General features: G+C 36.5%; 1 protein-coding gene across 2 annotated transcripts in view; it reads right to left on the bottom strand.

Moving 5' to 3' along the window:
* The window catches only part of Iqcm (IQ motif containing M), a 467,544-nt gene that overhangs the window by 163,155 nt on the left and 291,594 nt on the right, over positions 1-12,795 (bottom strand). The gene's annotated exons all lie outside the window — the stretch shown is intronic.

The raw sequence follows: 12,795 nt of genomic DNA, 5'->3' as shown, positions 1-12,795 counted from the left end.
CCTAGCAATAGTGGATAGATAGTCTGAACTGGCCATCTCCTGTAATCAGGTTGGTGAATATCCTAATTGTCATCAGAGAGCCTTCATCCAGCAAATGATGCAAGCAGATGCAGGGATCCACAGCCAAGCACTGGGCCAAGCTTCAGGAATCCTGTTAAAGAGAAGGAAGAAGGATTGTATGAGCCAGCGGGGAGTCAATGTCATTACAAGACAACCCACAGAGACAACTAACCTAGGCCCATAGGAGCTCACAAACACTGGACCAACAGCTAAGGAGCCCACACTGGGACCGACCTAGACCCTCTACCTATGTGTGACAGTTGTATAGTTTGATCTACTTGTAGGACTCCTAGCAGTGGAAATGGGGCCTGTCCCCAATGCTTTGGCAGGGCTTTTGGGAACCGATTCCTCACACTGGATCACCTTACCAAGCCTTAATTCAATGGGAGATGCTTAGTCTTACCTCAACTTGATATGCCATGCTTTGTTGACACCCATGGGAAGCCTGTCCCTTTCTGAACAGAAACAGAGGAGGAGTGGATTCTGGGGGTGGTGGCAGAGGGGAGGTGGGGGGAGGGAATGGGAGGAGAGGAGAGAGGGGAAACTGTGGTTGCAATTAAAATAAATAACCCCCCCCCAAAAAAAGTTAAACACTGTTTTAAAGACTTTGGAAGTTTTCACTTCATTGTGAGATTCTAATCAAGATGAGGGTTTTTTTAATATAAAATATTGAGTTAATTATGCTATATAAAAATTTTAAGAGATTGTGATGAAATATTTTATATTATGTCAGAACCTTGTATTGCAAAGGTATTCTCACCAGAGAGTTTGTAGTCTGGATATTTCAGACACTTGAGCATCGAAAACAGAGACATGTTAGTGGATTCCCTTGCCCTGAACTGGCTGTATTGGAACTGATTGTACCGTTATTGATATTACAACATTCTCCACCCTTGGTGTTCCTGCTGTTTCTTAAAGATGGTCACTTTCTACTTAGAGGAAACAGACAAGTTTAAGAAGAACAACTGATTAAACAAAATTTAGTCAGGTTCTCTGTGCAGCTGTGTAATACTGGTTCCAATATTTCAACCCAAATAATGAAAGACTTGAAGCTTTACAAAATACAGAATGGCTAATTAGGATAACATATTAATTGGAGCAGCAATTCACATGACTGCCAGGTATGACAGGGAAGTGGTAGAATCATCCTTGTCCTTGATGATTCCTAGACACGGCTGCACTAGTTAGGGCTAAAGCCAAGTGATGTCAGACGTATTTAAGGCTCTTCTTTGCTCCCAGGGGTCTGGTGTCTCGTTTCTCTGGGGTTGCACAGCTTTAAGGGAAAATGTTTAAATAGCTCCTGCTGGAACATGACTGATTGATAACTGAAATTTTATTTGGATTATACATTTGGAAGCATTTATTTTTTCAGTAGACAGATGATAATGGGTTGAATAAGTAATTCCAAACGGTAAGAGTCCTCCCTGGAGGGAAAAGCAACTACCATCAATTTTGTCCCAGTAAATGACCAGGATTTTTTTTTTTTACCAGAAATTTCAGTAACATTGTGCCCTCTCCACTTGCTCACCCAGCAAACACACATTCTCCTCAGAGGCACCACCTGCCAAGAGAATTCTAAATTGCAGTGTCCTTCCCTATTTGTCAGACCTTTGTGTTTGTTTTCAATCTCGTTAACTCTCTTGCGAAGATTAACTCCAGCTTTAGCTACTCTATAATTTTTCTGATCTCCAAACTGAAGCCATAATAATGCCTTTATCATCTTCACACTCAGCACATTTATGAATAAAGCTTAGGGTGCGGCATTTGTCCAGTTACATGTGACTATCCCTCTATTGCTGAAAGGCAATTTCTAGAACATATTTATAAATAACAATTTCATCAAAAAATAAATTCTGTAGTACTTGGAAAATGGTATACTGTTTATTTCACAAGCATGAGGACCAAAGTTCGGATCTCAGCTTCTGCATAAATCCAGGTGCAGCTGCACATACATCTGTAGCTGCAGCATGGGGGGGGATGGAAACAGCAGATCCTGGAGACCTGGGGCCAGCTCGTCTAGCTGAAATGGTGAGCTCTGTTCAGTGAGACAGTCTCAACATATAAGGTACATACAAACTACATGCAAATGCATACATATATAAACATACAAACATACATGCACACATACACAAACACACAGTACATAAACAACTAAGGGAAGCATTCACTTAGCATATTCACAGACATTTCTTTTCACTGTCATGTTCTCTTATGGTAGAAAGCATTAGAGATGCCTAACAGCAGAGAATTGGCATCCTGATACACAAAGACCCACAGGACTTTGGGTTAGACCCATCAGTGGATGAGGTAACATCAAACTCTTCCCTAGTGACCCAGTGTTGTATGTTGTAAATATATCGAATCCCTCAAATAATCTCACATTAGAACAGTTCACGTGACTCCACTTACTGGTGACATGAGTGTGGTAGAAGGAATATTCTCACTGCTTAGTTTTAGGAGAGGTAGCAGATTTCCTAACTGCTGCCACGTGTCGAAACCATCTTTGCTACTTCATTTATGATCTTTAGATTTGTGCTAAGTGTTCTACTCACTTACCTACTCCAACTCTCCCAATTCTATCTTTCTAAAGAAAAGCACATCTGCCTAATTTCTGGTTTCTGACACATATACAAATACCTGGACAGATACTAAAGTGCTAAAACAAGAATGATTTTCTTTCCTAAGCAGCTATCATATGAAGCCAAATTGATTTGAAGAGATGAGAACTGACAGTCATTGGCATTGATACTACAAATAACAAGCAATGTAAGAAACACACAGAAAAGTTACAGCTTTGTTATCCTGAGGAGCAGCCTGAGCTAAGATCAAACAGAAATCTGTCATGAATAGGAAACCTCTGGAAATGAAAAGCCTAGAGAAAGTCATCCAAAGCTGTCAGAGAAATCAAATGGCTCAGAAGTACTCAAGAGTACCAGTAAAAGCCAAACATGGGGCTGACACGCATCTGAGCCCCACTCCTCACACAGGTCTGTAAGCAGAGGACAGAAACCTTGTGAATGCAAAGTATCTGAGTGACTATTCTGCCTAACCATTGGTTGTGAGTGATAAAGAGTGACTCTTTGAAAAGTCACTCAAAACAAAATAAAGGAACAAACCACAAAAAGAAGAACTAAAATAACAAAATCAGAGGCTGGAGACTTGGTTACTTTGTTAAGAAAGTCTGCTGCTCTTTCAGAGGATCAGAGTTCAGTTTCCAGCACCCGTGCCAGTTAACACACAATTAGCTGTAACTACAGCTGCTGGGGATCTGATATCCTCCTTTGGCCTCTTTATGCCCCCCCTCTCTTTCACACACACACACACACACACACACACACACACACACACACACACACATTCACACACACACATCTTTAAATAATAATCAGACGAATGAAAAACCAGTGAGCATAGGAGTCCCTTGGATCCGTTTCCACCTATCAAGTCTACACAAATAAAGCCTTAGAAATGAGCAAAAATTCATACTCATGATAACACTGTATCTAAAATGTCAGGTATTCAATATTAACAACAGCATTAAGTGAGACATGCAGAGAAATAGGAACACATAGCTCACTAGGAAGCAGGCTGTGAGTAATATTAACTAGTAGTTACCAGTTTATATTTAGATATTAGGTTTAGTATAGACTTGAAAGAAGCTACTAAGACAAACATTCAGATTATTAATGTAAACCATAAAGAAAATATGGTGACAATCAAAAAGTGATTATCAAGATAAATAAACAGAGGGAAAGCATCCAGACGCATTGTAGATGAAGACACCATAGGCACATGACAAGATCACAACATGAGTTCATCCGCAACTTTAAAGACAGACCAAAGAAATAGTCTGAAGATAGACAAACATGCGTTAACTAATTTGAAGACAAAAAAATGATTTTAAAAATAAAGAGGGAGCTCATACCTTTGTAACATGCTTAAATGGACCAGGAGGTGGTCAATAAGAGCTGCAGATGGGCAGAGGAAAGAAGGGACCAAAAAAACCTTTCTGTGGAAAACTTACCAAGCATAGTAAGACAAAAAAGAAAGATCAAATGAACCTTAAATTTGAGCTCAAAGTATATGTAGACATACACCACATTTTTACAGTGACCAAACTGCTGATGGACAGAGGTGAAACTGAGTCATGAAAACAGAAGGAAAAGCATATCATTTTCTTGTATACAGGGGACAAAATAAGATAATTGGAAGGTGCTAATGATGTAGCCAGAATACTTAATGAAAACTAAAATTGGTATCCAATAATTCTATATGCAGCAAAATTACTCTGTGAAGATGAAAATAACAAAGGCATCTCCAGGCTTATAAAGATTCAAAGAACCTGGTGGTGGCAGCCCTGCTGAAGAAAAGACACCAGATGTTAGTTCATGTCCAGAGAAAGAATGAGGAGAAATGAAATGGCAAGTTATTCATAAATATAATGTCCATAAAACATGTTTGCACATTCTTTTTTTTTTTTTTTTTTTTTTTTTGGTTTTTTGAGACAGGGTTTCTCTGTGTAGCTTTTGTGTAGCTTTGCGCCTTTTCCTGGATCTTGCTCTGTAGACCAGGCTGGCCTCGAACTCACAAAGATCCACCTGCCTCTGCCTCCCGAGTGCTGGGATTAAAGGCATGTGCCACCACCGCCCGGCTGTTTGCACATTCTTTCTCTCAACTACTACAAAATGCATTATTGCAGAAGAACATAATTGTAAAAGTTTGCTAGGTATATATTTTCACACACATAGTCCATGTGATAACAATGGTATTATAAAGACATGACATGGAGATATATTGAAACAAAGTCTCTATCTTTTAACAGGTATCTTTAATATAAATGTAACTGTTGTTATAAATTAAGCTGCACATTGCAATCTCTACTGAACTACTGAAGTGTTTTTAAATAACATTTTAAAGTTTATGGTGTAATTGTAATTATTCACTGAACTATTTATGCACAGGGCAAAAGGCAGCAGGCATGGAACAACATAGGGAGGAAGGAAGGGTAAAAATCACCAAAACCAAATCTATGCTTTATATATTCAAATATGCTGATAGGTTGAAAGAAAATGGTTTGCAGGCCAAAAACTCAGTGTGAACATCTATATTTCTAGGGAAAATATTTGTTATTTGTGGTGGGCAAAATTTATTAAGCATTCTGCCAAATAACTATTATAGAGGAGTGAAATTATTAAAATTAATGAAAATTTTAAGACTTTTTTCTTCAAAGCAACACTAAATGGACTGTGTGTATATAAATACACACATATATATATGTATGTGTGTGAATTCACACACATGTAGTATGTACATTTATATATATATGTGTGTGTGTGTGTGTGTGTGTATGAACAGATGAGTGTGTGTAATAATATTTAAAGAAGATGCCTCAATTTGATATGCCAGACATTGTTGACTCCCCATGAGAGGCCTTATCCTCTCTGAGGAGTGGATGGTGGTGGAGTGGGGGTACATGGGGGAGAGTGAAGGGAGGGAGAGGAGAGAGGGGGAACTATGGTTGGTATGTAAAATAAAAAAAAATCCTTTTAAATAAAAATAGAAGTGGTTATGACTAAGAGGAAGTGGAGAGACATGGGAAGAGTGGGAGGGGGATAGGAAAGGATGAAAATTATGTAAATGATGTACTCATATGACATTCTCAACAAATAAAATAAATGTAAAAAGGAAGTTAAAAGTCACAATACTAGTCAGACAAACAGATAGATAGATAAATCCAAGTAGCTAATATGAGAAGAAAATGATGTATCTGACAGAGGAGATATTTTATCAGAATAGAAAAACACAAATAATATAAGAAAACAAAGTTCTTCATCGAAACAATATACATAAAATTTAATATTTTCAATAGAATTATCTACTGAGAATATGAAAAGATGTGTGCTATTACTCATTATTAGAAAAATGTAAATAAAAGCCCCCAAAAGATGCTCATAGTACTTGATAGCAGAAAGGTGGAAGCAGCCCAAAGAGCTATTAACCCAATGGCTAAGTAAGTAAGTATGGCATAGCCACACACTGGAATATTGTTTGTTAGTAAAAAACTGACAAATCGCACAAAGTGGAGACACGTGCTAAAGCGCAAATGACCCCCTTCTTAGTAAAGACGCCAGCCACACAGACTATGTATTTCTGTCTAAAGTTATTTTAATAATAGTTTTGCCCCAAGTTAACCTTCGGTTCTTCTACGTCCTTTCACCATCAGTATTTGCTAGTCTCACATTTCCTATATTCCAGAATCTACTTTTAAAAATCATGTCAAGGCCTGGAGAGGTGGCTCTACAGACAAGAAATCTTCTCAATTCTCTTTCTACATTATTAAAACTTCTTTGTTAGAGTACCTGTTCATATAGATAGTGGAGAAATTAAACCATCATGTTTCCCCCTTACAATATAAAACTATATGTTGAAAAAGTAGCAGAAAATGCAGGTGTAGTGGCTTTGGATGAAGAGCAGGAAGCCATGAGGCAGATACAATCCACCTCTGTCTGACCAGGGAATATGAAAATAGCTCACACCCTACCTTGGGGCACAGTCTCTTCAGGCACTTGATCTTTGGGATAAAGAATATGTAAGTACCTTTCATATTTCTGATTTAAATGTTTGTCTAGTCCTCTCCCCTGAATATAGTCTTAATGTTACTATTGAGTATTCTGATCAACTTTATGAATAAAAATTAGGTCTAACAAATGAACTAAAAGTTCTCGTCACATGGCAGAAAGACACTGGAAAGCCTTCCAAGTTCAAACCCCTGGAGACCAGGCTGTGGGAGGACAGAGAACACAGCACCACGCAGCAGTGTTTTCCTTTCACAGTCTGCTGTCATTCTTTCCATTTGTTGGGATTTAAATGAGTCAAGGGTTCCATGTTTGCATGGTCTGCACCTTTCAATATGTACAATACTTATAGCCCAAGCACACTTTATTCTCCCAGAGAAAAAATTTCAGACTAAAACCATGTCCTTAGTTACAATTCCTTTGTTACCATAGTAATAAGAATAAGGAATAAAAAAAGTTAAAAATACCTAAAGATGCAAAGACTTTCAGGAATCTGACCTACTTGATATCACACACTAGAAGTTAATCAGCTGAATTAACTGCTTGTGAATTAGATTAAAATTGGATCAAAAGAAGTGTAGTTTCATATATTGAGCTATCATCCACACTCCAAGGAGTATGAATGAAGATGACTGACAATCTAAACTGAACACAATCAGAATCTCTTGAAAGTGGAGTCAGTGACAAAAAGTCTATTACCTCTACACGATTTCGTTTTCTTTCCATCATTACCAGTACTTACTTCACTTTAAATAAAAGCATTGTGTGTATCAAAATAATTTTTAGTGGGACAGAGAAAAATAATTAGATGCAAAATTAAAATCATCACGCTGTTTTCTTTTTTCTTTCTTTCTTTTTTTTTTTTTCGAGACAGGGTTTCTCTGTGTAGCTTTGAGCCTTTCCTGGAACTCACTTGGTAGCCCAGGCTGGCCTCGAACTCACAGAGATCCGCCTCCCTCTGCCTCCCGAGTGCTGGGATTAAAGGCGTGCGCCACCACCACCAGGCACGCTGTTTTCTAGAAGAGAAAGTTTGCCCATCTTGTAAGAATAATTTTCAGACAAGCATGAAGACCTGAGCTGGCATCACACAAAAAGCAAGATGTGACTGTGTGTGCCCATACTGCCAGCTCTGAGGGGGCAGGAGAAGAGAAGCACAAGGACTTCCTTGTCAGCCAACCTAACCAAAAGACAGTGAACTTCGAGTTCAGTGAGAGATGATGGCTCAAGAGGACAGACACTTCTCAGGCCCTGAATACATCTCCACAGACACATGCATACACACCCTCAAAAGCGCATAAAATTCCCTAACCTCAGGAATTGAAATAAAAATGTGTTCTTTAATTATGTTTTCTTTTTTTTAAATTTTATTTATTTATTAAAATTAATAAGAATTTTAACAGACTCATCATTTATAAAAAAAATTACCTTGTTACAAAACTCACTGAAGCTAGTCTGCACAAGGTAAAAGCAAAGCTGTTGGTGTTGCTGAATGCTGTTGAGGAGGGCAGGGCATCATTTTCTTTTGGTTTTTGCACTTCTGAGTTAGACCCAGGGCCTATGTATGCAAGGCAACACTCCACCACCGAGCTAGGTCTGGAGGCCAGAAGTCTTTCTCTAACTCGTAGAATTGTGTTTTCATAGCACTGATTTTGAAGTATCTTCACAAAACAAACTGAAATCAACATCAACTTCAATCTTGGATTGAAGAGACTCCAGTTAAGCCTTCAGCCTTACCAGTGAATTCAGAAGTTTCTTTCAGCCCTTGTCCTCATCTGCCAGATAAGCAGAAAAGTCTTTTGATAGCAAGAGAAATGATATGTGTAAAAGTCAACTGACTAAAATCTCTATGAAATGAGTCAATATACAATTAAATAAGGTTCAAGATTTAAACATCTTCAAAGCAAAAAGAAAATTAAAAACCTTAAATAACTATAATTAAATAATAACAGCAAATGCTTATTGAACACTTATAGTCAAATATTAAATATTTCACATGAATAATTTCATTTAAGCTTCTCAACAATACAACTTCTGACTTTGGTAGAGGAGAAGAAAAAATAAGGATAAAAACAGCCTCCTAAAGACAAATAGCTACTGAGATGTAGAACCAGAAAGTAAATATCAATGGTTCAATACCAGAAACAAGCTCTAAATTCACCCCACTGCAGTACACCCCAAAGTAATCAGGGAAAACTACCCTGTGGAACTATTTAGTTGGAAATCTTAAGCTTTGAATACTAACACCTGTTCATTTCTGAAATAATTCTTGCTGCATTTAATTTTTTAAATCAAACAACTTTAAAGCAAAATCAAAACAACTTAAATATACAACAGTAAATATATTTCAGAATACTCATGACATGCATAAATATTATTCATGCATAAATAATGTGAATAAACGTATAGCTTGGAAACAGGAATATTGAAAAGCAAAAAAACAGATGTTTATATAACATGCAGAAAATACAGATTTTCATAAAAATAATGTTTCATGCACAGTGGAGGCTAGTAAAATAGATTTTACATGTTAACAACTGCAATTTATTGGAATTTTTATATATTATGATATTTTCTACATTTTCTATATTCAATATTTTGTCATGTTTAAAAACTCAAACAACTAACCTAACCATAGACACTGAAATTCAAAGTGATTCAGATGCCTCTAACAAGAGGTGAGCAAATAGTCATAAAGCTGAGAAAATGATTCTAAGTGTAGTGACAGGAGTGTCCAAAGTGAAAAAAACTGGTGAATGCTCCTGAAGAGCAAAGGAAGAGACATTTAAAAATAAAATCATGATTCAAGATTGTCATTCAGATACCACCCAACTTTTGTGACTACTTTTCCTTTATCAAAAAATACTTCCTAAAATGTTGCTTTTTCTGGATTTAATTAGGGATACATTGTCATTAAAAATGTCAGAAAGGCACAGCACTAAAATGTACAAAGAAATGCTAACATACAAAAACATAAACTGCAATTCTTTACACAATGAAAAAAATCAGAAAAATAAATTAAGAAAATAATCCTATTTATTATGGTGTCAGAAAAGTAAAACACTTGGCAATGAGTTGAACCAAGAAAGTGAAATATCTTTACATTGAGAACAGAAAGATATTAATGAAAGAAATAGTGAGCACAAATAACGGAGAGTCATTTTGCATTTAGAGATTGGAAGAATTAATATAAATACATTCACACCGCCCAAATTACCCTCACATTTAATGAACTCTTTTTGAAACTGTTATAGTGTAGGTTACAAAGTTACAGACCATCATACATAAAAAGGTCAAATTAGGATTCATGTTTTTAAGCAGGTAGCCAAGAGAAGGCTAGCACCTCGGGAAACTCTTGATGCCAAAGCTCATTTTTTTTTTATATGTATTGAGTTTTGTTTGTATATATACCTGTGTGAGGCTGCTAGATGCCCTGGAACTGGAGTTACAGACAGCTATAAACTGCCACGTGGGTGCCGGAAATTGAACCCATGTTATCTGGAAGAGCATTAATGCTCTTACCCATTGAACCATCTCTCCAGCATGGACTCAGCATTTTTAAAGACAAAAGACCACATAGACCACAATTATATCAATCTTTGATGAGGATCAGAGTAACTTTGACATATCTGTTTTTGCAGAACATAGTAGCTATTTCACATATAACATGACAATTATTTTTATGTATACCTTTAGCAGTTATTTTGACTTATGTTTAGCTTGTACAAATATTATTTTGGTTAATACATCTGGAATATGGTCATGGTCACAGACAATGCTGAGTATGTTGCCAAGACAAATGTTGGGGAGGAACAGAGGGCTAAGAAGTGTCTACAGTATCACAAAGTGGAATCAGGACAAGATGAAATTACCTTATTTACTTTGAATCTTAAAATGTCATTTTAGAAAAAAAAATACCTAAAATTTTCATGAGACTATAAAAAATGCCTAATGGCCAAATAATTTGAAGAAAGAAAAACAGGACCAGACACATTTTGCTCCCTGACTTTGAATTATTTTAAGTCTGTAGTTTTCAAAGGAGTGTGGGACAACCACAAAGCATATATAAACTCATGAGACAGAACTGAGTCAGAACCAAACCTACACATTTGTAGGTCATGATCTTTAACAACAATGCTGAGAATACAATGAGAGAAGGGTAGGATCTTCAACAGGTAGTGCTGGGGAAACTGGATACCTGCAGATAAACATCCACTAGAAATGGATTACACAAAATCTCAAACCATGAAATTCCTAGCAGATGACCTGGGGACAAAGCACTCTTGCATGTGATTGGCTAGGATGTTTTGAACATCACCACAAAAGCAAACAACAAAAATACAAAATATTGAGACTACAACAAACAAATTAAAGAGCTGACACACGGGAAAAACAAGAACCAACAGAAAAATAGAACCAAAGGCAGCCAGCAGAATGGGGGAGAATACTGATAAACTGTCTGTGACAGGGGAAAATCCTAAAACTTAGTCAACTAAAACCCACAAAAAAATTCAATTAAAAACGGACAAGGACCAAAACATTGCCAAAAAAAAAAACAAAAAAAAAAACCCAAACAAACAAACAAAGAACAACTCCAAACTCCAAATAACCAACAACAAAATAAGAAAAAATTCTCAACGTTATTAATGACCAGACAGAGAAATGCAAATCAAAACCACACTGAGATACTACCACATACATGCTATATAGGCTGATGGCTCTTTCCAGCAAAACAAGTGAAAAGTGGTAAAGATATGGGAAGGAGGAATATTTGAACACTGTGGGTAGAAATGTAGGTTGCTACTGCCATTATAGAAAACAATACAGAAATGCTATAAAGAAAAAAATTCAACCAGAACTATTGTAATTCTGAACAAGGTCATTAGATCATCATGGCAAAGAAATACCTACATGCTCACTGTGGAAATGTCCTAAATAGACATTCAAGCCGTGGAATCGTCTTGAGTGTCCATCAGCAGAGGCATGAATAAAGACATGCAGTCTACAGGAACAAGGGTATAGTACTCACCATTTAAAGGAAATTTTGTCACTTTGAAAACATACATGAAACTGGAGGACATTGCACTAAATGCAGCAAACAAGATGCTGAAAGAAAAATACTGCATAATCTCATTTATTTGTTGACTCTGAAAACACTGCCCGTGGTGCCAGGGGTAAACTGGTAAGGTACTAATAAGGCAAATATACTTATGTGATGGACCAGGAATCTCAAATACAGCAACATGATTTAAAAACAAGTTTAAGAAGAAGAAAAAAAAGAAATTAATACTATTATATGGCTTACTTAAGACTTTCTAAGTGAGTGATATCTTTACATTCCCTCCCACACACATACAAATGTACTCAGAAGGGAGCTATGGGTAATGGCAGATATGCTAGCTCATGGTTGTGGCTATCAATGTGTGGCATACCACACCACATTATACATCTCAAATGTTTTTGTTCATTAGACTTCAATAAGCCTAGGAAAGAAAAAAATCTGAAAAAAATTTAATTCATTAAGATTTCTCACACTTTGATGATTTTTCCTCTTACTAGTTTTTAGAGGAGAAAAATGTTGTTTTATATATATTATTAAATACTATCAGATAATTTTACCCTTTCATCTGTTTACTATTTGGAACACAATTATTTTCCATTTCTGGCATTGCTGGCTGGGGGCTATATATACCCCTGACCTTGCATATACTAGGCAAACTCTGAACCACTGATCTATACACCCAGTAAGAAATTATTTTTCAAGTGTAAAATGCTTTAGTTTACTATGTTTATGAATGTAAACCTGACTGTGTTCATTAGTATCAAATCTGACTATCCAAGAGAAAAATTTTAGTAGCAATTAAATATATTCTGTATAGTTTCATTATAAATGAAATGTCCCCAATAGTCTCATTGTTGAAGGCTTGGCCCTAGCAGACAGTGCTATTCTGGAAGGTTCTGGAAATTTACAGAAATACATCGCTTGAGGCATGTCTTTGTGCACAGCATCCTGCTGTAGAATCTGTCCTGTTTCCTCCTCCTGTCACTTCCTTTTCATTATGTGTTTGAACCTTCTGAAGCCATGAGCCAAATCATTCCTTTTAAATCATTTTTCTCAAGTATTGGTCATATCAACTGAAAAAGTGATTAATGTACTTAGCTA

Source organism: Peromyscus eremicus, chromosome 5 (genome assembly GCF_949786415.1).
Source record: "Peromyscus eremicus chromosome 5, PerEre_H2_v1, whole genome shotgun sequence".
Taxonomy (NCBI): Eukaryota; Metazoa; Chordata; class Mammalia; order Rodentia; family Cricetidae; genus Peromyscus; species Peromyscus eremicus.
The sequence above is the reverse complement of the archived record's forward strand: the minus strand, read 5'-3'. Positions and strand labels throughout refer to the sequence as shown.